The following is a 27,760-nucleotide window of genomic DNA, read 5'->3' on the forward strand; positions in this document are numbered from 1 at the left end:
GTTCGGACCACTGGCACTCCAACACCTCCTTCCAAGGCCTGCCCACCCTTTCCATGGAGAAATTCCTCCTGGGGTCTGTTCCCTCTCCTCCTGTCCCTGTTCCCTGGGAGCAGAGCCCGACCCCCCCAGCTGCCCTCTCCTGTCAGGGAGTTGTGCAGAGCCACAAGGTCCCCCCTGAGCCTCCTTTGCTCCAGCCTGAGCCCCTTTCCCAGCTCCCTGAGCTGCTCCTGGGGCTCCAGCCCCTTCCCAGCTCCGCTTCCTTCCCTGGACACGCCACAGCCCCTCGGGCTCTTTCCTGTCCTGAGGAGCCCAGAACTGTCCCCAGGATTTGCAGTTTGGCACTGCCCTGATCCTGCTGCCGCAGCGGGGTGACACAGTCCAGGTGCCATCGGCCTGCTGGGATGGAGATGCTTTTTAACAGCCTTATCCCATCCTTCCAGTCTCTCCCTTGTCACAGCTCTCCCTCCCTCTAGCTGCAATTTGATTTTGGGGATGCTCCACTATTGCTTGTTCATCAACACGGCTCTAATCCCGGCCGGGATTCTCCCTCTCCTTATGGTGTCTGGAAAACAGAGCTGCACGACGGCCTGGAGGTTCCCAGCAGTTCGTGCTGCTCAGCTCCAGCTCCAGCTGCTGGAGCTGCTGGAGGCTGAGCTTGGCTGAGCAGGGTCCTCCTTGGAGAGTCTTCCTCTTGAAAGCACGGAGTGAGGAGCTCCTGGACAGCGGCACTGACAGCACTGACTCTTCGGAGCTTCCCAAAACGCTGGATCCACTCCTTTTCTAAGAGCAAGGCATTCAAAGCCGCTTTTCCCACAGCAAATATTTACCCTGAGCATCCTCTCCAAAGCTCCTTTTTGCAACTAGCTTGGAAAACGTCCGTGTCCACCAGCAATAATTTAGGATGTGGCAGCTCTGGGCTCGGGATCAGCTCCCACAGATCTTTCTCCTGTTGTTCCAGCCCTTTGCCATCACCTGCCTGTGAACAAAGGCCTTCCAGGGGCTGCTGAGCCAGGAGGTATTTGCAAGTGACATAAAAATAGTGCTAAAACCTTAAAAGCAGCTGTGGAGAATTTACCCCAGGAAAGAAATAGATATAAAACACGCAGGGAATTTTATTTCCCTTTGCATCCGTGCTTTTTAAAGCCAAAAAAAAGGGAGCTGGCCTTTAAGCCTTCAATTAATTGAACAAAGATTTCAAAATTGTTCAATTGGTTTCATTAGGAAGTGTATAATAGAATAATAAAGTAAAACAAATGATATAAAGCAGACCCACTAATTAGCTCTACATGATTGATACAGCTTTGGACGAGGCATTTGATCTCAAACAAAATGCAGTTCCTTGTTAAGAGGATTTTTAATTGATGTGCAGAGAGGTATTAGATGATGTTGGAAAATAATTACTCCAAAGCTACTCATGCATTTGGCTGAACATAACAAATGAAGTTTGGGCTCTGGATCTGGCGGAGTGGACACGTGCTAATTAATAACGAGACGAACAAGCATCTTCCAGGGGCTTTAACCCAGTGTTTACCAGGAGATTGCGTCGCAATTATGCTCCATAATGAGCTTGTCATCGAAGCAAAATCCACATTACTCAGATGTCAGCGGAGATTGGGAGTGGCGCAGCCCAGCTCCGGGTTCCGCTCCTCCCGCGGATGGGAACGGGCCGTGAACCAGCACAGCTCCCCGGCTGCCCTGGGAGTTCTGGGATAGGGCACAGGGACTCTCGCCTCCTCAGCGTGGCACTAACAGGGTGGAAATGCTCCCATTCATTCCAAAAATCTGTTCCTGCCGCTGGGAGGAGAAGTCTTGGAAAGGGCGATGGGAGCATCCCCTGAGGAGGATCAGTCTCCAGGGTGACAGCTCTGGCACTTCCAGCAGCCCCAAAATCATGGCATGTTCAGTGGGAAATAATAAACCAGGAGCCTGCGATCCAAGGAGTGCCACAGAGCGCCTGTGGATCCCCCTGATCCCTGGCAGTGTCCCAGGACAGGTGGGACTGGGATAGTGGAAGGTGTCCCTGCCTGTGGCATGGGATGAGCTCTAAGGTCCCTTCCTACCCCCAGCATAAGCCATGGAACGGTTCGTTCCGTGATCCCCTCGGTGCTCACGGGGACAATCCCCTGGGATGGCTGCTCCTCACCCCCGGCAGCGGGAGCAGCCCGAGGTGCTTTCATCCCTGGAAACTCCGAGCTGAACCCTCTGGTTCCTGCTGGCCCTTGGAAACCAAAGCAGCTCTCAGAACTTTGCTACTTTACCGGCAACAGCCCCCTTTGATTCAGAATGGAGGGAGGAATGAACAGCACCAGGCTTAATCCCAAAAATCCCTTTGGGTTTGGATGCTCCATTGCCACTAGGACGAGCAGGCCGGACTTGCCACCCTGGGAAAAGGTGTTTGGAAATGCCAGGAGGGATTATTTCAGGCAAGCGGAGCTGCTGCATGCAAACGTTACTAATTCGCTGGCTGGCCAAGTGTCACTCCTTTGTCATGTGCCACATTCCCTGCAGCTCCAGACAATCCGCGTCCCGCTCCGGGAGACAACTCGTCGGATTTCGCGAGCGATGCCAAAAGTCTCACTTTCCCTCCTTCGAAGCAATGCCTCTGACACTTCCCCGCCATGGCTTTATATTTGTACTGAAATGTGTGTTTGGTGGGTGAGAGTGCGGCGTGGTTTGAACAGTTGTCAGAAGTTTTATTTTTGGAAGAAGACAGAGAGGATTTGGTGAGCTAATTAAGAGTTTGCGAAGTTTCCTGGAGAAATGAGAAAGGCCCAAACCTGCTCCAAAGCGCGTTTTCCGCTCCATTCCTCGTTTGCCACCTCCTCCTCCTCCTCTAGCTGATAAATCTGTTAATTAATGGTGTTTATTCTCCTCCCGGCCCCGCCTGAGCCATGGCTTGGTGATTATATGATTAGGCAGCGATGATAACGCATGTGGGAAAAGGTATTTATTGTGTGTGTGGGCTCCCCATCGCTATGGAAACAGGCAAATATTTGCAGACCTCCACTCCTGATTAATCCCTCCCTTATTATATAAAGTCTGGATGGGGAGAATTCCCGGTGACAGTTTCCGTACGTGTGCACCAGGCTCATCAAACTCCGGTAATTTAAGGCTCCGTCACATCGGAGCCGGTTCCCAACCAGCCATTTTATCAGCGCGCGACGGGAACACAAGTCCTGGGAATTATTTTCAAACCTGTTGGCTCCCATCTCGGGGAGAGGAGTGTTATTACAAACACATTTCTCCCCGGAGGGAGGGAGGCAGACACAGCTCTCGCTGACAGGGCGGGATCAGAGCCCTGCCAGGAGAACCCCTGGAACGCAGAAACGATGATTCCAGGATTCCACGACCGCTTTGACATCCAGTGACGAGTCAGGACAGTAGCAGAGACAAGGCACAGGTGTGTTTTGATGCCCGAGACTCTTGGCACAGTGTTCCAGAACTTCCTGGGGGATGAAACCCCTTCTTCTGCCTGGAATTCTCTATTGGAAGAAAATCCTCATGAAAATCTTCATGACCTGGGCTTGCAGCTCGTAAACACACCCTGGAATTCTCTCCGGGAGCTGGGAAGCATCCCGCCAGCCTCACAGAGCAGAGCTGAGGGCCCCCTGGCAGGGATGGAGGATGGCAGCAGGTGGGACAGGGAAGCTCCAGGCACTGCCGAGGCTTGGCCAGCCAGCAAGGATTCCTTGGGATGGCTCCGAAGGGCAGCGAGGCAGAAGGAAGCGCTGAAGGAAGTGAGTGGAGTCACTCCTGGTGATCTGCAGGGCCTTGGGGCATCTCTTGGAACATCTGCAGGCACCTCGGGCAAAATCCTCTCCCTGCTGAATGGAAAATTTGCTGCTGACCTCGAAATGGCCACAGTTCCGGCCAGGAGCTGCCGGGTTGTGGCACAGGGACATGGCAGGGCCCACCAATCCCAGGGCTGGAAAGAAAAGGGGATGAAACGCCGGGAAGAAAACGCCGGAGGTGTGCAGTTTTCCCACTCTGCCGTTTGACAGGGGAATTTTTCTCCAGGGAAAACTCCTTTGAATCCAGTTGTTTCACAAGTGACTGCTTTAATGGCTGTGCCCAAGGTCCTGAGTCAGCCTCAATCTGTGTTACAAAATCAGCAGACGAGGCGCTGTTCCAGAGCTCTGCACGAGGGGCACTCGGAGCCAGAGCTGCAGAGGCACTCGGACAGGGGTGCCGGGATCCCCCAGCCGCTGCCAGCCTCTCCTGGGGTGCCAGTTCCGGCTGCCATTCCACAGGGTGCCCACCTGGATGTGCTTTGGGTGCTCCTCTCCCTTTGGAGAATTTGGGAACAGAGTCATGAGGTGGTGGCCGGCACTGAGTTCTCGAGAAGGTCCGGGGCTTGAGGAGTATTTTGTAAATAATGCTGAGATAATTAAATCATAAAGTCGTGGAATCACAGAATACCCTGAGCTGGAAGAGGATCTTGGAGGTCTTTCTCAGCCTGAATGATTCTGTGAGCCCGCAATTGGTATTTTGAGTGCCAAAAGGATCAGTTCTACCTCACGCTTGCCCCAGAACCTGGGCACGTGCATCCCAAAATTGATGCCCGGGGTTTCACTAAGGGTCTGGTTCCCTCGACCAGGCAACCTCCAGCTCCTTCATTCCCTCTTCCGAGGGACCCGATTATTGACTTGCAATTTGTCACAATGACAGAGTTGGGTTCCTGGATGGGAAATGTTTAAATCAAGCAGCAATTAATGCATTGTGAAGCACTTGAGGTAATTGTGTAATGAGCCCCGCATTACCTGGAGTAGGAACACATTTCCCAGCTAACCCAGCAGGGAAACAATGTGGGGTTTGCCGGGGGATTTTCGGGTGTCAAGCGCTGTTGTGCCAGGGCGGTGTGAGGCCATACTCTGCAGAAATCCCTGGATTCCCGTCTGTCCTGAGCTGTGTGACCAGGGCCCTGTGTCATTCCCAATCCAGGAACAGCGCAGCCCCGGGCTGAGCCTGCTCCATCCAGCTGGACTTTACTTGCTACTTCATGGAGCAGGTCAGAACACCCCAAAGGAGGTGAACTTCCAGGACCCTTCCAGCCCAGCTCATGCTGGGATTTGCTGAGTCTATAGCTCCTATTCGGCCTTTCCCAAGAACCATCCCAGCTCTGGGGCTTTAAGAGGAAAGAATCACCCCACCATCATGTTTGTGCTTTTCATGGTGCTCCCGGGAGCTGCTGAGCAAGGCAAGTCCCCCCGTGTGCTTCCACCTTTACCTTTGAAAGATGCTGATCCCATTTTCTCCTTCAGCCTGTTCCTCTCAGCTGCTCGCGCCCGGAGTTTATTCAATTCCTGGTGCTGCACAATGAAAATCAATAAAAAGCATTTATTATAAAATACCAGAGATTCAAATAACTGGCAGAGCAAGGATGCACACTTCACACAAAATGTGATTTATGCTCTGCAGAGGGGAAAACATCCAGTAAGCAGAAAAGGAACTTTTATTGTCTTGCCAATGAATCGCTGTCCTGCTTTAGCTACACTTAACAGACAGGAAAATGTTATTTAATAACATTCATTTAGCAGTTTATTATCAACAGGACCGAGGTAAATAATGAGCATTTCTCCTGTTAGCCGGGACTTTAATCAGGTCAGCGCAGTGGCTGCCTCAGTTTCCAATGCTTCCACTCATTCCCCAGAGCAGCTGTGGCTGCCCCTGGATCCCTGGCAGTGCTCCAGGCCAGGCTGGACGGGCTGGGAGCGACCTGGGGCAGTGGAAGGTGTCCCTGCCATGGCAGGGGTGGAACACCATGTTCCTTAAGGTCCTTCCAACACAGACCATTCCAGGACTCCATGACAGCATTCCCTGGAAGATAGGCAGGCCAGGACCGCTGGTTTTCCATATGAACTCTCATGTTCCCTCTTCCTCACGCCTCACCCACACCCGGTCCTGCGCAGCCACGGTAAGGATGCCTGGCTCCCAAAGCATTCCCATTGTCCGCAGAGTTTGGCAGGAGCTGTGGTGTCCCCAGGGACCACGGCCATGGATGTGTGACCCCCCAGCTGTGCTGACCTACACCAGGCTGATCCAGGACACATCCCGAGATACGGTGGAAGAACAGCAGGACACCCCAGCTGCACCAGGAGCTGCTCCGTGCTGCCCTTCGTGGCTGGGCTGGAGTTTCCTCGGCTCAGGAAGACAAAGAGGAGGAAAAGCTGCTGCCGTGGCAGACTGGAATTCCTTGGATCTGTTTCCGGCCCTTTTGTCCCACAAACCTGGCACTAATGAAGGCTGTAAATACGCCTTGGCTCCGCCTGGCCACCGCTGCCGGGCTCCTCGCTGGCTCCTTCAACATTTATGAGTCCTCATGAATATGCAAATGGAAGCCTAATGGCTGCAGACTGGTGCTGAGCCCAAGTGCTGTGTTAATATTTCATACGAGGATGGGAGCAGATCCACGCCCATCAATTTGGGACAAACACGGCCCTTCATTAATTAATCATTAATTAAAATAAGGCAGCGCTGCGGATTTGGCGTTTCCCAGGAAAAGGGTGTTTGGGAAGAGCTCCTCGGGCATTATTCTCCTTGGGAAGAGGCCTGGCAGCCTCTGGGACCGCCAGGAAGCCTCCGGGATGAGGAATGTGGGAGATAGACCCAGAGTTATGGATGGACACACTGTCTTGTTTCCAAGGGCTTGCTGGGTTTGGAAGACCAAGGAGTTCCAACTCAAAGCCCTGTCCTCTGCTGGGACCTATGTTCCTGCTGGGAACACACCTGTGGGGTTTGTTTATTTATTCCCTCCTCTTCCCTCCCAGCTAGGAGGTTTGGATGTCACGCATTCCCACATCCCGCAGGATACGAGCAGCCACCTCCTCTCTTCTCAAATCCTTCCTCCTGAAGATTGCAGAAAGACTTGACAGCAAGGCAGTAAATGTCAGGAGAAAGGTATGAGGGGCAGGAAGGTCCCTTTTTTGGGATTTCGGAGCCCAAAGCACAGCCAGCGCTGCCACTGATCCCAGGAAGGGGAAGGTCTCTGGGCCAGGCAGCGAGAACTTGTTAAGAGCCTCCAGATCCCATCAAAAAGCCTCCGGTTTATGGCTCTCAGTGGAAGGGGGACGTTTTGGATGAGGTGCATGAGCAGTGACCTCATAAATTGCTCAATAAAGTGTAAACATGGGTTGGAAAAAGGCTTTTGGAAACCCAACTTTAATAACAATTTAAACTGCCTTAAATATTTATGTGCCTGGTCACAGCACAGCTTGTAATTAGAGAAGATTATTTCTCTTTTTGTGCACTTTGGTGCATTTTGAGGCTGTGCTGCCACCAGGTTCTGACACTTCCATCTCGGCAGAGTTAAAAAATGAAATAAAAAAGCGATAATTTCCTTTTTTTCCCACCTTAATAGAAAGATAAAGCAGCGCCATCATTGCTGCGTTTGCCGGTACAATCTCGGGTTTTAGCGATGTTGATAATCTTCTTTTGATGCTAATTAATTACAAGTAATCATAAAAACAAATGAAAAGCACTATAGTTGCAGCAGGGTTTTTTATGCTTATGAAATAATGCATCTTTATGCATTTGTTTATTTGCCATGGAAAAAAATGTAATCTATATTCATGGGCAAACAGCTTTAGCACACGGCGCTGGGGCTGCGGAGCGCTCCCAGCTTCAGCTGCCTCCCCTTCTTCCAGTGGCAAATCCCAAAGCCCGACCCTTGAAGGGATTTGGTGCCTGACTGCGTTTGTCCACAGGCTCGGGAATATGGGTTTAGAAGGAAATGCCATTTGTTTATAGCTAAATATCCATCCAAAATGACTTCAAATCTATTAAAGGGATTCATGCCCCAAATAAACGGGGAAACGGGACCCGGCATTGTGTCTTGGTGCTGCCTCATTCATCCCAACATCCTGTTTGCCATGAAATCATCCCTATCCCCAAGGTGCCATGAGGGAAGGGCCTCATTTCTCATCTGGGATTCTGGAACGGCCTCGGAGATGTCGGCCGTGTCCCGATGGCCCTCGGCTCTGCCACGCTCTCCATCTCTTCCTGCAGTTTTCCGTACGTGTTAAATTATTCTGGGGAAGAGACTCACGGCTCAGCCAGGCTTTGGGTGGCTGCAGCTGGTCCTTGGGATCCTCCGGGATCTCTCGGGGAGGAAGGAGCAGAGCCAGGTCGGAAAACTTCCTCCTGCCCTGGCCAAGGCTGGGGGCTGAGTCACTGACAACTCATTATCGGGGCTTTGTGTATTGACCTAATTGCTGGAAGGGGGCCCCGAATTCTTTGGCAACTTCCAAGAGTGAGAAACAGAAGCTTTTATGGGATTAGACGTGAAAATGAGTAAAACAAGGCCACGGAGGCCTCTCTGCAGAACCGACCTCGGCTTTAAACTAAATATTTTCCTTCTGATTTCCCATATATTTGAGTTTTGTCCTGGGCCTGGTGACATCATCACACCCGGGGCTCCGGCTGGTGCCCATCCCTGTGCCCACGTCAGATGCCCTGCGTGCAGTGGAGATTGTCCAGCAGCACGAGCTTTCCTGAGGTTCTGAGCTGCTGGATGCCACCCAGGGCATTCCCACCTGGCTGTGGCACCTCCTGGGGCTGGGCGCAGGGCCAAAGCCTGGTCCTGCTCTGGCTCCCGTTTTTGGGATGGGTGTTTTCTCCAGACCTGGAACTCTGGCGGCTGTGGGAAGGGCACATATGCATATTGTATGCTAATGAGCAGCACCAAATAAGGCAGGGAGGTTCAGCTCCGCCGGAGATAGGGATCTGCCGGAATAGCAGAGGTGCTAAAGCTCCAGCAGCACGTTTTTGTTAATCAAATGATACGGAATTAACACACGGTACAGTAATTGCCTTGTTAGATGGAAATGAAGCCCCGCTCGGAGACACGGAATCTGGAGTGTGACTCACTGTTCCAGCCACATTTAGATTGTTGTCGGTACAATTAGGATTTGGAATTTACAAGTGGAGGGGGGTTCTATTTTATTTAATCAATCGCTATGGCAACGGCAAAATTCAACAGGAGATGTTCCCTCTTCCACGTCCAGGGGGTTGGACTCGTTCCTCTGGCTGGGGGAAAAGCAAACTTTCAAACTTTGGGAGAACCAGCTTTTCAGCAGCTTACCCTGGTGCTTCCTAAATCCTTGGGGGATTCCAGTCCAGCTCCTGCTTCCCTGCTCCAGTGTCCAGTGGAACAAATCTTTAGGGATCCACGACTTCCCACGACGTGGCCATCTCAGAACTCCTGTCTCGGGAGCTTCCCTGGGAATCAGGGAAGGCCTGCCTGGAGGGGAGAAAAACTCTTATGAACTATTTGTATGGACACAGGAAAAAGGAGCAAAGGAACTGATTTTCCAGGAATGCTTTCCCTAAACAAACCAAGCAATTCAGAGCGATACCAAACCCCTGTGCTGCCATTCCCGGCTGGAGAGGGACCTGCGGAGTGCAGGGCAGCAGATATGCCTGTATCCCTGAAAACCTTCACTCCAGGGAAATGTCCCAATCACTTTTCCTGTTCCAGGGATTCTGCTTCCCTCTCTGGGTTTGTCCCAACAAGGCGGCTCCGCTCCTTGTTCAGGAGCAGCCTGGTGCCCGTGGCCTTTCCCCCGGACTTTTGTCCCAGCTGGGTGTCCCCCTGTGGCTGGAAACCTGTGAGAAAGTCACTCCGAAGGGGCGAATTCCCTTCCTTGCGGATGCCCGAGGGGCGGGAAGCTCCACCTCTTTGCTCCATTGCAAAGTTATGGATTTGCTCAGTTTGGCCAGGACTGGGGGAAAAAAATCCCTGGGATTTTCATCCCGAATAAAAGCCTTTGGGCTGGCTTTGAAGGTTATCCACCTTGTGTGGACACAGGTACATATTACGGGATGCCCCGAAGTCCACTGCCGCATGCAAGAGCCGCTGGATGAGGCAGCTCCAGGGCTGCGGAGAGAACACATTGGCTCCAGGAGTGCTGCAGTGGTGATTAACAGCAGCCCTGCTTCCTGACACCCTACACGGGGCAGGAATATTACCCGGAGCCGGAGCGGCACCTGGCCCCATTAATAACCCCCTTCGCCCCAGGGCTCTGCGGCCCCTTGCAGGCGGAGCCCTGACCCCGGATTTACAGGTGTAAGGGAACGAGGCACACGTGGCAGCCAGATGTGCTGCCCACGGAGCCGGCGGCCGCACCTCGGCGCTCGGATAATCCTGAAATATTAATCAGGAGGCAGCGCGGGAGATGGGCCTCGTTATTAGAGCCCCAGTCTTGCACGTCAGCCGCAACAGATGGAAAAAAACGGGGAAATGTATTTAACATTCCTGCTCGTTTCTTCAAAAATAATTATCTGATTAAATGTGCCAAATGTGATTTTCATTTTTCCGTCCTCGTCGTCCTGGTAAAAGTGCAGTTAAATTGGCAGCGACGCAGCGCCGCCGAGCTCTGACTGGAATCGTAAAAGGAGCAGGCCAGGCAGTCAGTTTGAACCCAGAACCGGGCGTTCGGGACCGGCCGGGTTCAGTCACGGACAGCGGGGGATCTGCGCGCTGACCACAACACAGAAATCATCCAGCAGGCACCCTGGCACCGCAGCGAGGCGGGGCGGGGCTGGGCAAGGAGCAGCTACGGAAACGCTCCGCAGTTCCCAGCGGCCTCCAGCCCCGGGAAAGGGCAATGGATTCCTCAGGAAGCAGCTGCCGCGCTGGACGGGCTGCGATGGAAACACTGGACATTGGCAGGGGCTGCTCGGGGAGGTGTGCAGGTGTCCAGGGAGGGACTGGACTCTGCTCTGGTGACGAGGTGGGATCGGCCACAGGCTGGACTCTGTGGTACTGGAGGACTTTCCCAGCCTCCCTGCTCCTGGGATTCCCACCCTCGCTGCCAAAGCCCTTGGAAAGAAGAAGGAGGAGCCGCAGGTGAATTGTCAGCTCTCGCACGGGGCAAAAGGGGCGGCTGGTCGGGATTTGATCCGAGTTTTTGGGAAAGCAGCAGCAAGTGGGACTTCAGGCCCTGCTACACAAACCACCCTTGCCTTTGACTCCCGCTTCCACCGAACCCCCCGGAGCTCCTGTCTCCCTCAACAAACACCTGTTTGGAGGTTTTTAAATGCCTGCTTCCCCAGAGCTATGTTAGAATAAGGCGCGGGTTTAATTGCAGTGAGAGGAGGGGGAAAGGTATGATTTCCGAAAGGACAGAATACTCGGGATATTTACGGCCCCATTTAGCGCGTTGCTTTGCCTTAAAGAGGTGGGGATTTACATGTGTTAAGTGCTCCTACAAATCTCCTTTACCCTTTCCTGGAAAAGGGCAACACAATAATAATTGTTAAATTTATGTGGTAAGACGTCTGTACTGTAGAGCTCGGCAAACGGAGCTCCACACACTTCCTGCCTCTACTTTCTATCCCTGAACTGTCTCCACTGAAATTCCCGACTGTCCTGGGATCCAGTGGAGCGGCTGCCGGGGAGGCTCCGTCACTGCTGCTCCTTCCAGGAAGTTTGGGCAGTTTCTCTGCCTGTGGCCTGAAGTTAACAAAATGTAACTACAATGCCAGCATATCCTCATGGAATCCTTTGGAATCACAGGAACTGAGGTTGGAACAGAGCTCGAAGACCACTGAGTCTAACCCTGCCCAGGCCACCACTGCCACATCCACATCCTCCGGGAACGGGGACTCCGCCGCCGCCCTGGGCAGCCGTGCCAGCGCCTGACCACCCTTTCCCAGGAAGGAATTCTCCCTAAAACCCAAGCCGGAGCCGAGCGCTGAGACGCGGCAAGTGACGGGAGCATCTCTTCCTCTGCACCCGTACAACAGAGGCCGCAGGAAATGTCAGAGGTGCTAATCAGGTGCTAATTGTTGTTTGTTTATCCCTCTGCCGAACCCCTCCGAAGCAGCCGGGATGAACCCGCCGTGAACTTTCCTCGCAGAGAACGCAACCCCCGGCTGGGATGCCAGGGGAGGCGCGGGCTGGGAAAAGGCCCTCGTGTTTGTGTTCCCCGCGCTCCGCAGCGAGCCCTGGAGAAAGCGCCTTTCCAAAGGCACTGATAGGCAGTCAGCTCCTCCGGGAGAACGGTGTGTTCCCAGCCGAGGCGTGTTAGGCTGAGATTTATCACAGTTTGCGTTTCAGAACTCCTGGCTCCCTTCGCTTTCCCTGCTTTCCCCAGCCTCTGCTGCCTTCGCTGCTATTCCGAGCGCTGCTTCCTCGCCGAGCGCGCTCGGGTCACAGCGGGAGTGGCACATACCTGTGGATTTCGGGATGCGTGGGAATGCCGCGGCTCTGAGGTGTGACAATCCCGGGAGGAGCGGAATGGGGCTGCCTGGAACACTTCCAGGGCTGGGGCAGCCACAGCTTCTCTGGGAAACCTGTGCCACCCTCACAGCCGGGAATTGCTTCCCGATATCCCATCTGTCCCTGCCCTCTGGCAGTGGGAAGCCATTCCCCTTGTCCTGTCCCTCCGTGCCTTTTCCAAAGTCCCTCTTCAGCTCTCCTGAAGCTCCTTCAGGCACTGGCAGGGGCTCTGAGCTCTCCCTGGAGGGCTCTGGTGCCCTTCTCCTGTGTGGGCACCTCGCGCCCTCCTCCCATCACACACCAGGTAACCTGGACCTCCAGTTCCAGCTGTTAGCCACCGGCTCTCCCAGCTCTCCGAGCTCCAGAGAAAATCCCAAGGTATAAATCCAACTGCAAATCCCTGTGATTGCCCGGCTCCCGGCGCCAGATGATTTTGGTTTACCCTTCCCACACAGAGCTTTGTGCATCAACCACCGGGGACCATTGCCTGCTCGTGTTGCGCACACATTCGGCAGCTGTTTGCCCCCAAAATGCACTAAATCCATCCTTTCCTGGGCATATCCCGCACACCCTTCTCTCTTCTCATTTCTCTGCCCCAAAATTCCAATACAGTCAGAGCAGCAAACCCATGGAACAGAGGAGTTAAGAGTTACAGGCAAAATCATTGCAGGGTTGTTGGAATTATCCTAATTAACCATTTCCCGGCTGGGGAGCTGGGCTTGAGACCCTGCAAGGGTTAAGGCGGGCTGGCTGGGCTGGAGAGGTGCAGGAAAGGCTCCTCCAGGTGGGCACATCCACAACCTTATGGATGCCATGATCCCGAGGATCCGAGGGACTCCCCAGGTGCCTTTGAGTTTATCCATCCCCAATCCCAGCCCCTGCTCTCCTCCCTTTGCCTGTTTATCTCCAATCTGTCTATTTAGATTCCTCCTAAACAAGATGGGAATATCTCGGTGCCTGTTGGTGAGACTATTCCGCATCCATCTGTTATTTACATCGTTCGTTTTCCTGAGGTGTCTCCAACAAACCCTGGCTGGGTGCTCTGTATGCGTTATTAATAAAACAGCTGTAAAAATATTAACTGTACGGCCTAATTGTCAGCCCTGACCGGGAGCCAAATCCATCCCGAACGGATGTGAGCCCTGGAATGTGGCTGTTCTCCAGCCCTGCTCCGTGCTTTGCTCCTGAGCACTTCAGTTGCAGGACTGGCAGGGACCCTAAGGACCACCCCGTGCCACTGCAGGGACACCTTCCCCTATCCCAGGGTACTCCAAGCCCCATCCAGCCTGGCCCTGGGCACTCCCAAAGATGGGACAGCCACAGTTTCCCTGGGAATCCTGTGCCAGGGCCTCCCCGCCATCCCAGGAATTCCATGTGTCCGTGAAAGCCACGGCGGGATGGTCAGAGGTGTGGGACCATCTCACTCCACTCAGTGGAAGTTCTCCCAAAGCAAGGTTCATTGTAGGGAAATCCCAGGATTTAAGCCACCACTCTGGTCTTTCACCAGGCGCCTCTTTATTCCATCCAAGTCATGGCCCCTGGGTTTGCTGACTCCTCCTCCTTCTGAAGGGCGCCCTGTGGAAAGGGATGAGCAGCTCCAGCACCTTTCAGGGACGCTTCCCAAAGGAATGTGCTACTAGGTCAGGAAAACTCTTTAATTTTGGGGATCTATGGCTATCGAAGCTCTTGAAGGGAAAGGGCACCAGGAGCTGGGCTGAATCCAGGAGCCATGGCTGTGCTTTACCCCGAGCTGTGCTCTCCCGGGAGCTGGAGGCTGAGGATGAGTGTTTGTGGCATTTTTGATGTTTCCATGGGGATTGCTATAGAAACAACTCTGCTACCCCTTCATTTATTAATTTACTTTGTTAGGGAACCAAAGGTAAACCACAGCTCCAAAGAAACAATGGCTTGAAAGAGATTTTGCCATCCACGCTTCATTTTCCAGCGAAAGGGCCTTGAGTTTGTGTTTAAAGGACAACATTTGCAGCTAATTTAATCCAGTCAAAGGAATGAGATTCCACAAGGTTTCCTTTGAGACTGGAAAACAACAGCTGATCTGTGTCATAACACATTACAGCGAGCCGAGCCGTGCTTTAGCAATCCTGCTGCGGAGCATCCCTCGGCAGCCGAGCTCCAGCCTGCCCTGGCCCTGCGGAAGGCGCGGAGAGCTCCCACAGTCCTGGGCTGCTCTGGGCGGGAAGGGACCTGAAAGCTCAGCAGCTGCCAGGGGCAGGGCCACTTTCCTCTAGCCCAGGCTGCTGAGCTCCAAACCATCCTTCCCATGCTGGGGGAGGCTGGGATGGGCAGGGACACGAAGGAAAGGCAGAGCATGGAACGGTTTAGATGACAGGGCGCAAACATTCCACACGGCAGCTCTGTCGTACAGACCGGATTCCTGGGTAACCACCTCCCCATGCTCCTGGAAAACCCTGGCTGTGTTTAGGGCACTTCCCAGTCCCCTGATAAGCCTGGAGTTACCCGGGAGAAACACGCAGCTCATTTATTCCCCTCACAGCCAAGCCCCTGCCCATCCATGAATTCCATATGATCAACAGAGGGTTTAATGGAAGTGCTGCTGGTTTAACCCCATAACCAGAGTGTCATAAGGGGCAAGCAGCAGCTAAACCCACGTGTGAAGCTCGGGCTCTACAGCAAGAGTGGGAGCTGTTCCAGGGCGCCAAAGGGTCCTCAAATCATTTTGTTTTATGGTGGGAATGGAAGAGCATCAAAAAACCCAACCTGACATTTGAGAGTGGTTGAAAACTCCCTGCAAAACCCCACTCTGGGCTCCAGCTCCTTCCCAAGGTCTCAGCCCTCAGTGATTGTTGTGTCTCTGCAGCTCAGCTTGTTTTCCTCCTGTTCTTGTTTTCATGTAAGAGTTTTATTGATGTCCTTTTTTAGAAAAAGGAAGAGACATTTTCCTCTTTTCATTCCACGCTGTGCATGAAAGATCCCCTGCCTCAGCACGCGGAGCTGCGGCACGGAACCCTGGAATGGTTTGGGTGGGGAGGAACCTCAAGGCTCACCTCTCTCCTTCCCTTGCTCTTGGCAGGGACCCTGCACCGTCCCAGGTCTCTCCAAGCCCTGTCCTGAAGGGGTGGGGCCGGAGTTGTGCATTCAGGGAGAGCAGGGAATGTGGCTCTTTGGGCCGGGGAAATGTCACTGTCCCCTCAGCACGGATCTGCGTATTCTCCTGTACACACTGAGCTGGGCCTGGCAGGAAAAATCTGCTTTTCCCTGCACATTCCGGGGTCACGGCACAGGTGGAACAGCCCAGGGGACAAACAAGGTGAGCTGGGAGCAGCTGCAGTGCCGACCTGGATTCTGCTCCCTTCCAGGAGCTGAGCCTGGAATCGGGGCTGGGATTACTCCAGGGCTTCCCAGGGGCAGAGACCCTGCACCTCCGAGGGGATGGCCAGGGGATGCAGAGGTGATAAAACCGGATAAAATCCGTAAGAACTGCCCTGGAGGCAGCAGAGCGTGGCTGGAGCTGCGGCAATCCATGGGAAGGGGGGACGGGCACGGAGCAGGAATGGCCAGCAAATCTCCATATGGCAGCCGGCTTCTCCTGGCGGCCCCAAATCAAGTTAGGATGGGTCGGTGGAATTGCATTTCATTGTTATTTTTAATATTTGAGATGTAGCTTAGATTGCAGGCCCGGTGCTGCACCAGAGGGAGAGGTATCCATCAAATAGCAGCTCAGGATAATTTCTCCGGTTCGGAGGGACCAGGAGAAATGTCAGGAGGAAAAACTCGCTCCAGAAAAGATTGATTCGATCTTACATGGGAACGCTTTAAATCCAGGGTAGCAAATTCTATCAGTACCTCGTTTGGAGAGTGAGGAATGAGTTGGATTCTTTGGAAGGGAAGGGAAAGGTTCATGTGCCAAATCCAAGGGAAATCCAAGTGTCCCAGTGGAGAAGCCCACCAGAGACCCACCTTCATTTAGCACTGAGAGGATTTATCATGGAATGATTTAGGTTGGAAGGGACCTTAAACCCCATCAGTTCCAACACCTTCCCCAGCGCAGGCTGCTCCGAGCCTTGTCCAACCCGGCTTTGAGCACTTCCAGGGATGCAGCATGCACCACCTGTGCACTGGCACCTCCCCACTCCCAGGGCTCTCCACAGGAGCTGGAGCAGAGCCCGGTGCTCAGTGGTGAGCAGGGACAACCCCACGGCAAAGCCCCGTGCAAAGCCAGGACCCAGGCCCAGCCTCGGTTAAACGGGACTGAGGAACAGGAATCACCCGGTGCCTCTGGGAACTCGACTCCTTGTCTCGAGAGAGGATCTGCAGCTCTTTCAGATGCACAGACATTTCCTGCCCTACTTAAAATGGGGGCAGATTTCCAAAAATGTTTGGGTATTAAAAGACGCGGGGTCCTTGGGAAGCAGGGAAGCGGTGACACCTGTGACAACGAGCAGCCTATTTCCGACCGCGTTCTCAGGTGCCTGCCGAGAAAAGGCGCTTCCCACGGCGTGATCCCGACGTGTCGCCGAGCCGAGCCCCAGATCCTCAGGGGTATTTTGGGACCTCTGAAGCCGAGACCTTGGCCACGGCTGTTTGAATCCATGTGGAATCATGGAATGCTTTAGGCTGGAAGGGATTTTAAGGATCAGCTCACTCCACCCCATGACCAGGTTGCTCCAAGCCCTGTCCAGCCTGGCCTTGGACACTTCCAGGGATCCAGGGGCAGCCACAGCTGCTCTGGACACCCTGTGCCAGGGCCTCCCCACCCTCCCAGCCAGGAATTCCTTCCCAATATCCCATCTAAACCTCTCCTTTTCATTCCTGGATGTCATCCCTTTGCCTCAGATCTCGTGGAAAACTCTCAGCGCTCGCAGGTGACATTTCTGTCCAGTTCTCCCCAGCAGGTGAGGATGAAATTCCATGAACTTTTAATCCCACCTCAGTGTGGCAGGACAAATCGGCCTCCCAGCCGAAGGCACCGCACTGCCGTGGGAGCGGTCGTGCCCACGCTGCCATCTCCTCACCTCACTGATGTTCGGTTTCCATTTGCCTTTCACCACAGACTGCATAAGCTCTTGCTCCAACGGCAGGTTTATGAAAAGGGGTCACTTCCCGACCCCACCCACCTCATTCATTTATGGAATTCGTGGGCCTCAGAGGCCGCGCAAGTGAGGGATTTCAAACAGCTCCGCTGCCCGTTTTTATGGCAACAGTGCAGTCCCAGGAGGGCACTGGGCACCAGTGGTTTGTGTGTCCCCACCAGGAAACCGCTAACTGGAAAACCATGGAGCAGGTAAGGAACACAGCGCTTTCCCCAGGAACCAGTCTGGGACAGCTCTCCGTGTGCCCCCGTTCCAGGCGGGAATGGCACCTGCCAGCCCTGCTTCGGCTCCCGAGCTCCAGCTGCAGCGGGAACGCACAGGATGCCGTGTCACACATGAGTGACTCCCGGGCAGGCCAAGTGACAGATGCGTTTCCTCGACTCCAGGCCAGGCTCCAGCACAAACCACTCTTCATTTATCAATAATTGGGCCTTAATTTCATTTGGCAGTGCTGGAGCAGCATGCTCAGCTTCCTCTCCAATAGACTCCTGCTAATTAGGCTGGCTCTGGGCATCAATCTCTTGATTTGAGCCTCTAATAATCAACCCAGATCTTGCTTTTTCCACAGGACGTGGTGGCTTTATCCATAACTCATTATTAGCCATAATGGAATGGGAATGGGAACCGCTCTATTATTGATGGCTCGGAGAGGCAGGAGCTGGGATCACACTCTGCCTGCTCACACGGAATCAACGTCTTGATTCCTTTGGCACCTCTCTGGAATAATAAATGTCATGTTCCATTAGTCCTCAGGCACCAAAAAGGGGATTTTTTGTTCACTTGGAGTCTATTTATCAGGGGGGTTTTGGGAAAGGGTTAATAGAGGCACAGAAGTTTGGATGTGGGCTGGCCAGAGAGGCTGGGGACTCCCCATCCCTGGAGGTGTCCCAGGCCAGGTTGGGCGGGGCTTGGAGCAACCTGGAATAGGGGAAGGTGTCCCTGCCCCTGGAACTGGATGTGCTTTAGGGTCCCTCCCATCCCAAAGCACTCCATGATTCTGTGCAAATGTGGCCTCAGCGTCTGGGCATTGGGACCATTATGGTTCCACCCTGCTCACTGCTGGGGTTGAACAATCCATCTCCACAGGAATTCTGGGCACCAGCTTCCTTCATTTCCCAGGTAAATGATGGCAAAGAGTAAAATCCAGAAGGAGTCGATCTGATGTCATTTCCCCCTCTATCCCACTGCCCAAACCCGACCTTCCCAAAGCCTTTTCCTGCCTGCAGGTGACAGACTGAGGGCTCCCTTCCCACTCCCAGCTTTAGGGGAGTGTCGAGCCCCAGCGATTCTCTCCAGGGCTCGGCTCCCAGCGGTGTTTTCGCTCTGAGTGTTTCCTGGCACAGCCCAGCTTGGCGATGGCTCCTGGGGGCTGATTGCTGTGCCCAGATGAGCTCTCAGAGTTTGCTGCACGATCCAATCCATGGCATAATTGAAGAGGATGAGGAACAAAATTCCTCCTTGTTTCACCCCAGTAACTCCTCCAAATTCAACAGAGAGCTCCATATGGTCCCGCACGAGTCGGGAAATGTGTGGATCATGCCAGAATAAATGAAATCTCCCAGGTCTTGGTGGCTTGTTATTATTAAAGATCTGTCCCAGCAATTCACTGGGATTGAAAGGGATTGCAGCCACTGGAAAAATGATGGATAGTGCTGCCGTGCAGCTCAGAGAGGGATGGAAAAACCTGGGCTCGCAGTGCTTGGCTGAACAGCGCCGTGCCCACATGTGCTTCCTGGGCTCCTGGAAAAGTCCAACCTCCCTGCTTCAAACCCACTGACTCCCAGGAAGGAAGCAGATGGATTTCAAGGGCCTCTTCCCAAATAAGCTGTGCAAGTCCTGGGAGACATCTCGTCCCAGAGGGTGAGAAATCTGGGAGCGCTGCTGAGCCCAGGGCTGTTCCAGCGCCGGGATCCAGGCTCTGCATTCCCGGCTGCCACCCAACAGAGGCAGGACTTGGACACCTGTTAAGGGTTCGAGCAGCTCCTACAGCTTCTTTCAGCTGGGCATGTCAGGTAATGGGACAGAATTCCATGGGCGAAGCAGAGGCGCTACTGAGGATGTGGGAAGGGTGCTCAGGCACGTTTGGAGTTCCCATCCCAGGCCAAGTCCAAGGAAAGCCTGGAGGTGGCACTCGGTGCTCTGGGCTGGTGACAAGGTGGGGACCGGGCACAGGTTGGACTCCGTAATCCCGAAGCTCTTTTCCAATTGGAATAATGCTGGGATTCAGATTGCAAACTCAGGGTTCACTTCCCAATCAAACCTTTGCTGTCTGAAGTAATCCCAGAGAACAAAATCCTATTTTTTCCCTGATTCAGCCACAGAAGGAAGGCAGCCCAGGCCCACCTCAGCTCAGCAGACGGATTCCAAATTCCATTCCTGATGATTTGAGGATGTCCAACTCCTTCTGGTGCCCCTTGCCCTGGGCTGCAACCCTGCCACTTAAAAAAGATTTGTTCTGAGGGTTTCAGTGGCCCTGGGCCCTTAGCATTTCTTTTGGCCTATAAACAAATTTTATCGTTTTATTGGAGTGAGGAAAATTGCTGCGTCCATCTTGGGATGTGGAGTATTATCCCATTAAGGACAAGTAGATGATTAATAAAATAAGGCTTTAAAAATATTATTTTGGAGGATAAAGTTGCTAAGCTTGCTTTTATTACAGGACTTTTTACTTTCTTGTTTCCTCACATCCAACTTCTCACCCTAACACTGGGAAAGGCCGGAGCAGGGAGATGTGGGCTGCAGCGGGAGCAGGGATTGCTCTCCATGCTGCTCCCAGCTTGATAGGATCCTAGGATTTCCTGAGGTGGAAAGGGCCCACCTGGATCATGAGTCCAGCTCCTGGCCCTGCACGGGGCACCCCAAAATCCCACCCTGTGCCTTGAGCTCTGGCAGCCTTGGAGAGGTGACCCCCTCCTGGGGATGGGGCGTGTGAGGGCCCATCCTGCCCTGGCCGCATCCAGGATGTGCCAGAGAGCTCCAGTCCTGCTCGGACTGGGAAGTGGATCCTATGGACTGATGGAAGAGGTCCCTGCAGCAGAACCAGGATTTCCCAACCCTCTGTCAAACGGCAGGAAAGGCCCAGCCCACTGTGCGAGCACAGGATCCCATCCCGGTGTGCTCATCCCAGAAAAGCTCACAGCCTGGAGCAGCAGTGTTTCCCCGGAGAGCGGGACAGGGTTGGAGCACATTCCAGAGCCCTCATTCCCTGCCCCCGGCGCTGGGAAGGGACCCCTGGAGCACCCGCGGCCCCTTCCCTCGGCTGCCCCCACGTATCGATCCCTTCCTCATTCCCAGACTTTTCTGGGCGGTTACCATGGCAATGCCTTGCCTCAATAGGGTCCTTGTGAACTTGTTTACCATCCCAATTATAACATTTCCCAATCCAGTCTCATTCTGACAGCTCCGTGTCTCCCATCTGTGCCTGATCCCATCCACACTTCCACAACAATGCCCGCCAGCTCCCGCACTCCCCACGCCCGGCCCGCAACTTCTCCATGGCCACAATTCCCACTTGCAGGCAGCGCAGGATTCGGGGCTCGACGTCCAGCTGGGGCCGTGTCCAGGGCATGCCTGCCACGCTGGAGGCTCCCACATTCCCGCTGAGGAAAAAGAGGAGCTTTCCCATTGAGCTTGTGTCCGTGTGGGACAACACAGGATGGAGGGAACTGCCTTACCTCGGTGGGGACGGCGCTGGAGTAGGGGTGGGAGATGCCCCAGGCCCCCGGGAGCTGGGGGATGCAGGATGCCTGGAGCACCCAATGCCTGAGGGTGCAGTGCCCTGGAACCCCGGGAGCTGGGGGATGCAGGATCCCTGGAGCACCCAGTGCCTGAGGGTGCAGTGCCCTGGAACCCCGGGAGCTGGGGGATGCAGGATCCCTGGAGCACCCAGTGCCTGAGGGTGCAGGGATCTGGAACCCCGGGAGCTGGGGGATGCAGGATGCCTGGAGCACCCAGTGCCTGAGGGTGCTTTGGATGGAGCCTTTTTCCCTTCTGGTCCATCCAGGCTGGGCAGGACCTGAGTGTGGACATTGTGGAGCCAAGGAAAGGATCAAGGAATATGTGGTGTGTTCTCCTCTGGACAACACCAGAGCACCAAAATGCCATAAGGAAAACCTGTTATTTTATCAGAAAGAGCAGGAAAAGGTACAGGAAACCAGAGGCTTTCACACACCTGCCAATGGAGCGATTGGAATGGATCCCTTAATCCTGCAGGCAGGAAGGCACTGACATCCATGGGGGAAGCTGCAGCCAAAGAATTTCAGGCTGGAGATAAGCAGGCTTGGGGACGAATTTCCAACTGGGAGGAGAGTGCAGCCACTGGAAGCTCCAAGTGTCCAAATGAAGACCTTCTGGAAGTTTCCTCTGGCAGGACTGGGCCGGCTGCAGCTATTCCGGGGCGGAGATGAAGTTAGAGCTGATAAAGGTCCCTTGTCCCTGGATCTGGAAAAGAAAAGCGCACTTAAAAAAAAGGAAATCTGTGCTGGGGTGGCGGCTGCCAAGGCGTGACTCAACCCCAACATGCGCAGATTCCTCCCCGCTTTCCAAATAACTCCGACTTCTCAATGGCTTCATTATGAGCCTCTGAGGGAGCATTGTCAGGATGGGGCTGGATGGAGGCTCGCTCCCTGTGCTTCCGTCCCCTCCCGAGCCCCGGCCATCCCGGGAACGCTGCTGCCACTGGGTTTTCCCCAGGAACACAAAGCAAATCTGGCTGGCAGCATGTGGCTGGGCTTAGAAAAATCCAAAGGGCTTTGGCAGATAAGCGGGAAAGGGAATGGTGCAGATGGCCAGGAGAAGTTCCTGAGACACCAGGGAAAAACAATATTGCTCTGGGAAAGGGCAAAACAAACAAAACACAACAGGAATTCGCAGTCCCTCAATGAAAACATTGGAATCTTCCCCACGGATCATGTGAACTGCCTGAACACAGTGCCTGTTCTTCGGCTGAGGGCTGGACATGAGCATCCCAGAATCCGGGAGTGGGTTCAGTTGGAAAAGACCTCCAAGACCATCTAGTCCAAGCTGTGCCCAGTCCCCACCTTGTCCCCAGCCCAGAGCACTGAGTGCCACGTCCAGGCCTTCCTTGGACCCCTCCGGGGATGGGGACCCCAAACGTCCCTGGGCAGCCCCTGCCAAGGCCTGAGCACCCTTTCCATGGAGAAATCTTTTCCATCCTTAATGATTCCATGCCCAGGGAAGGGGGGTGTTTCCCGCCCCACTCCCCCAGCCTGGAATGCAGCACGGATTTATTCTCTCAGTACAAACAGCACAGGAGATCAGACACTTGAACAGGCTTCCAAAGCACCATTTCTCTCTTTTTCTCTCATCTCATTTTCATCCCATTCCTCTTTCTCTGATTCCAATTTCCAATCCTGGAACAGCAATTGAGAGACTTTTGCTTATGAGCAGCAGCAAAAGGCACTGGGAACTCAATGAGCATGGGAAGAGCCAAGCAGCAGCTTTGGAGTCCTGGATCTCCATCTTCCTGCCCGTGGTCATCCCGCCCCTCCCTGCCTGGAATGGGAGCTTCCATCCCCATCCACATCTGCCTCTCCATGTGCCGTGGGGAGCTTCCCTCTCCATCCATTTGTGATGCTCCCGAAATGATGGCTCAGGGTTGCTGTGTTTTTTCAGCTCCATTTTGTGGGGTTGCTTGCCATTAAATCCCAACTCCATTCCAGCACTGCCCGTGGCAGGCAGTTTTAGGGAAGTGCCGCTGTGGCTGCCAGGATATTTGGGCCGGACTTTGTTTTTTAATCCCACTAAGCCCGGAACATCTTTTGCTCCGTTTGGAGCGACGGAGCTGGAAAAAGAAGAGCACAGAAGGCCTGTGTTAAAAACGGATGTGGCTGTGCCACAGGGATGGGCTCGGACTCTCCCACTTGCGTCTGCAGTGCCGTGGATGTGGGCACAGGGAAAGGGCACGGAGGAGCCTTTCATCCTCATCCTTTTGGTTGCCCAGATCCTGCCTGGAGCTCACACCTGCAGAAATCTCTGTGGAACATGAATTAGATCCAGAAGCTCTGGGTTCGCTGCCCTCCGGAGGGTTCATTGTAGCACATTCCATCTGATTCCTGCCCCAGCGGGAAGGGGAACAGGAACCAAACCCAGCTCCTGGGGTTTGTGGATACTGGAATGGTGTCTCTGTCCAATGGAACATCTCCTTGCAGTGCAGCATCACGCCAAACCCCTCTCCAGCTCTTGCTCTTCCTCCTTCCCGCTTAACCCACCTAGTTTTCAAACAACACCTATGCCACTCCCAAACGCCTCAGGAGACGGTGATTTGCTAAAACAGGGGCTTAATGTTCCACTTCCTGTATCATTTGGATGGTTTATTAGGATGGAAGGAAGGAGCTTGGAGCCTGCCGGAATTTGAGAGAGAAAGGGGGAAACTGTGCTTACGGAATTTCTGATCCGCGTTAGTTTTAATGGAAGCAGCATCACAGTTTAACTGGGAGACGTGGAAGCTCCAGCTCCAGTGGCTGCTGTAATTAGGCGGGAAGGGAGGCGCCGGGAATGACAGCTTTCCATTTGCAGTACAAACACTCTTCCCAAAATTACGGGTGCTCGGCAACAAATGTGACACCTGTGTGAAGGCAGGGAGCAGCAGCTCTCATCTCCATCTGAAAGGAGAGTGGAAGCACAAGCCAGCCTGCGCAGTGGGAATGTGGAGTGGCGGAGGCTGTTGGAAGAGTGACTCCATGGGATCCGAGTGGCTCTGGATAGCGGGGAGTCCGTCCTGCCACTGGTCCTGCCTGGAGGCTGGAAGGGCTTCAGCTCTGCCCTCCACCCCCTTCCCACTCTGCAAACCCTGTTGTTTCCGGGCGCTGCTCCCCAGCTCCCGACTCCTGCTGCCCCTCTTCCTCCCGCTCCGCGGGGACGGAGGGCGCCGGCGGGGTCGGAGCTGGGAGAGGCCGCTCCGTGGGGGTTCGGGAGCTGCTTCGCTTTAGGGAAAAGCAACAATCGCCTCCATTGAGCTGCTGGGAAGTGAATCCCAGCAGTGGATGGATGCACGTAGCTCCCGGGACATCTGTGGTATCTCTGTCCCATCCTCCAGCCTTCCTCCTCTCCTGCGGGTCCTTTTCCAGCTCCTTTCCCCCAGCCCGGCTTCTCCGAGGCTCTGCAGCAGCTCTCGCTTGAATGGCAACTATTCCATGACTGGAAACTAGGGGGAAGAATTACACCGGGATGGGAGCTGCCGGGAAAAGGCGGCTGGCGCAGGCAGGGAGGCTTCTTCCCTCCCTTACCTTGTGCTTCTTCTGCAAGTCACAACTTTGTCAGGCTGCGAATTCCCAAACCCTGCAGCTCCCCCTCTTTCCCCAGTCTCTCTGCGCAGCGCCAGCTGCTCGGCGGGGGGCCAGGGAAGTGCGTGTGGGGGGAATTTATCCTTGCTCCAGCCTGCAGGCGGCTAGGGAAGCCAGAAGTGGGAATAACAGGGATTCACCTTGTCCGGGTGATTCCTGCAGCAGGAGGGGAGGGATGGGGGCAGTGACCATGAACCTGGAATGACGCCGGTTAAACTGACGGAAACCAAAGCCCCTCTCCAGCTCTCCTGGAGCCCCTCTAAGCACTGGGAAGGGCTCTGTGTCCCTGGATCCTTCCCTTCTCCAGCCTGGAGGCCCCCTGGAGCGCAGCAGGAGTCCCCGAGCGGGGCCAGCGTGGGGACGCGGTGGGACACAGGACAGAGGTGCCCGTTCCCGATTGGCACAACCCCTATGAAAGCAGGGAAAGGAAACTCCTCTGCATGGAGCAGAATGAAATCCAGGCATCTTTGGAAGCTCCACATGGAGCGGTTGGAAGCGCAGTCCACAGCTGCATGGAAGTGAAATCCTCTGGGAAACCAGGAGATTTGGAGCTGCCTGTAAGGCTTCCTCCTTCTCCTCCTCCTCCTTCCCTTGGTAGACACTTCTCCTGATCATTCCAAGCAGAAGGGAGCGATGGCGACTTGGCAAGGGCTGAAAATCCGCCTTTGGAGCATGAATCAGCCCCATAATTTCTGTGGAAAGGAACATTTTGGGAGGATTTATGGCATAGCACGCTCCCATCGGATCTGCTGTCACAGAGCCTGCTAAAGGCTCCAGATAAAAGGGTTGCAGTTTACAGCCCTGGAAAATTGGAATGAATTCCCTGCTGGGAGCACACGGCAAGGACTCACAGGAATCCTGCCCGAGATGTTCCCTTGGACCAGGAGGGTTGGAAAAGCAGCTCCAAGGGGATGCGGATGGAGCTGGCTGTGCAGAACCATCCCGCTGGCAGCTCTGGCATGATCCACGGCTGTTCCTGACAGGGAGCTGTTAACCCTGACCCAGGGAGAGTAAAGAGAGGGAAAAAATTCGGGAATAGCTATGGAGAGGACAGTTTTCTGTGAGCTTTATTTGCGGGAACGATTTCCTGCTTTTCCATCCGGGACCTCTGACCTGTGATGAGAATCTTTTCCCAGTTGTTTAGTTTTCCTTGTTGAAAGTTAATATTTCAGGATGTCCACAGACTTCTGCTATCCAGAATTCCGGCACAAACCCAACTCAGCCAGGAAAAGGCTGGATTCAGGGATATTCCCATCCAAACCAGCCTCCACAATGAACCTCCTGATGGCCAAGCGATGAAATCCCATTGCCAAACATCCCAAAATATTGTTCCATCCAATATCCCAAAGAGTTGCACTTAAAACTGCCACAAAATCTGTCCCACACCTGGGAAACACGTGGAAAACGCGACTGTTGGGAAAGGCTGCTGGGCTCCTGAGTTGCTTCCAGGAGGTTCAAGCTCAAAAGGAAAAATTCTCAAGTTTGAAATGAGTAAGTGAATACATTAATTAGGTAGTTTGTACAAAAATAATTAGGGAAAAAAATTAGGAAGTTTGGGAAAAAAACGAAGATATTAGGAAAGAAAACGAAGAGGATTAGACAAGACAAATTAGGAAGTGTGTAAAAAGGAAGTTTGGAGAAAAAGAAGTTTGTACAAAGGGAAGTTTGCACAAAAAATTAAGAAGTTTGCCACAAAATTAAGAAGTTTGCTGCAAAAGCTTCTGAAGTGAGAGCCCAGAATCTTTCGCAGGGAGGAGCTGCACGAAAGCAGCTCCCTGAACATGTTTTGCCTTTCCCAAAGCTGTTCCCTAAATGTCACTTTTATCGCCTTCTCTCCCAGCCTTTATGACCATATGTGTTTTTATGATATTCACAACATGCTTGTGCCACACAAGATGCAAATGCAATTTCCTGCTGGAATGGCTCAATATGCACAGCAACAAATGAGGGACACAAAGGGAGGAGAAGCGGCTCCGGGGCTGCCTGCCAGGGGCTCGCTCCCCCTGCCAGGGGATTACCTGGGAAAGGAAGCAGAGTTCAGCTCTTGCTCCTGCCCACCTGGGGCTTTGGCCAAGCACCTTCCTCAGGGGAACCTCTTCGCCATGGAATCACAGAATGCTGGGATCAGGGAGCTTGGAAACACCTCCAGGATCACGGACTCCAACCTGTGACCGATCCCCACCTTGTCCAGGCGTTCCTTGGACACCTCCAAACCTCCCGGGACAGCCCATGCCAAGAATCCTTTCCCTTGAGAAATTCCTCCTGCTGTCCAACCTGACCCTCCCCTGGCACAGCCTGAGGCTGTTTCCTTGCATCCTGTCAAAATTCCAGCTCCTTGTAGGAGGGGGATCTGGATTGTCCACTGCTTGTCCTGCTGCAATTCCAGAGAGCTGGAGAGGGAGTTTGGACCAGGCAGGAAGTGGCAAATTCCATCCCAGGATAGATAATCCGGGATATCAGCTCAGGAAATAGGAAATGTCAGAGAGGGAATTTTGAAAACTGGAGCAGAGCATCCAAAAATAAGGAGAGGTAGGGAAATCCCATTTCCTGAGGAATTTTAAGCACATTGGGACAGTTTTTTCCAGCTGGGAGCGAGTGTCACAGTGCCTCCCAAAGTGCAAAGCAGGAGCTTGGGTTAGTCCTGGCGGCACATCCAGGGAAAAACGGGAAAAAGAAGTCGTTGTCCTTAAAATATTCATCCCTCGGCTCCCAGCCTGACACGTGTAGTGGTTCGGAGGGAAATTCCTCCGGGCTTCAGCCGCCTGCCTTTGGCCCGGGTCGGAATTACTCTTGGAATAATAAATTCCCATGAATTATTTACAGATTTCTCATGTACTACACTGGAAGGCAATTCCCGCCGTGCCGTGCGCTTTTACCTTGGCTCCTGGCGCCCCTGGCTCCTGGCACCTTGCGGGGTTGCGGCGCAGATCCCGGCGGAGCGCAGGTGTGAATCCGGGCTGAGCCTTCCCGCCGTGCCGGCTCCTGACCGCTGCTGCAAATGGGAATTTGGCACCATAAATCCCACTGTTTCCTGCAAGAGTAGCTCATGGAGTGAAGTGTGGAAAGGGGGGCTCAAACTGATCCTCTTTGCCCAGTTACAAATCAGCTCCTGAGTTATTCCAGTGGCCAAGAGGGACAGGGTGGGATTTCCATAGAGACCATGG

General features: G+C 53.8%; 2 long non-coding RNA genes across 4 annotated transcripts in view; one reads left to right on the forward strand and one right to left on the reverse strand.

The window, feature by feature from the left end:
* LOC104698617 overlaps nucleotides 1-27,760 on the reverse strand; it is a 109,820-nt gene that overhangs the window by 41,426 nt on the left and 40,634 nt on the right. For all 3 annotated transcript variants that reach the window (XR_002043356.3, XR_002043354.3, XR_002043355.3), the window contains exons 3-6: nucleotides 27,473-27,588; nucleotides 21,464-21,732; nucleotides 9,080-9,238; nucleotides 5,228-5,309 (exon numbers count right to left, since the gene is read on the reverse strand). This is a non-coding gene — a long non-coding RNA (uncharacterized LOC104698617). The remainder of the gene's footprint in view (nucleotides 1-5,227; nucleotides 5,310-9,079; nucleotides 9,239-21,463; nucleotides 21,733-27,472; nucleotides 27,589-27,760) is intronic.
* On the forward strand, nucleotides 10,330-13,297 carry LOC120411511. The gene is made up of 2 exons (XR_005603848.1): nucleotides 10,330-10,846; nucleotides 11,516-13,297. It is a non-coding gene; the product is annotated as an uncharacterized LOC120411511 (long non-coding RNA).

The sequence above is a fragment of the Corvus cornix genome, chromosome Z, assembly GCF_000738735.6.
Source record: "Corvus cornix cornix isolate S_Up_H32 chromosome Z, ASM73873v5, whole genome shotgun sequence".
NCBI classification, from domain to species: domain Eukaryota; kingdom Metazoa; phylum Chordata; class Aves; order Passeriformes; family Corvidae; genus Corvus; species Corvus cornix.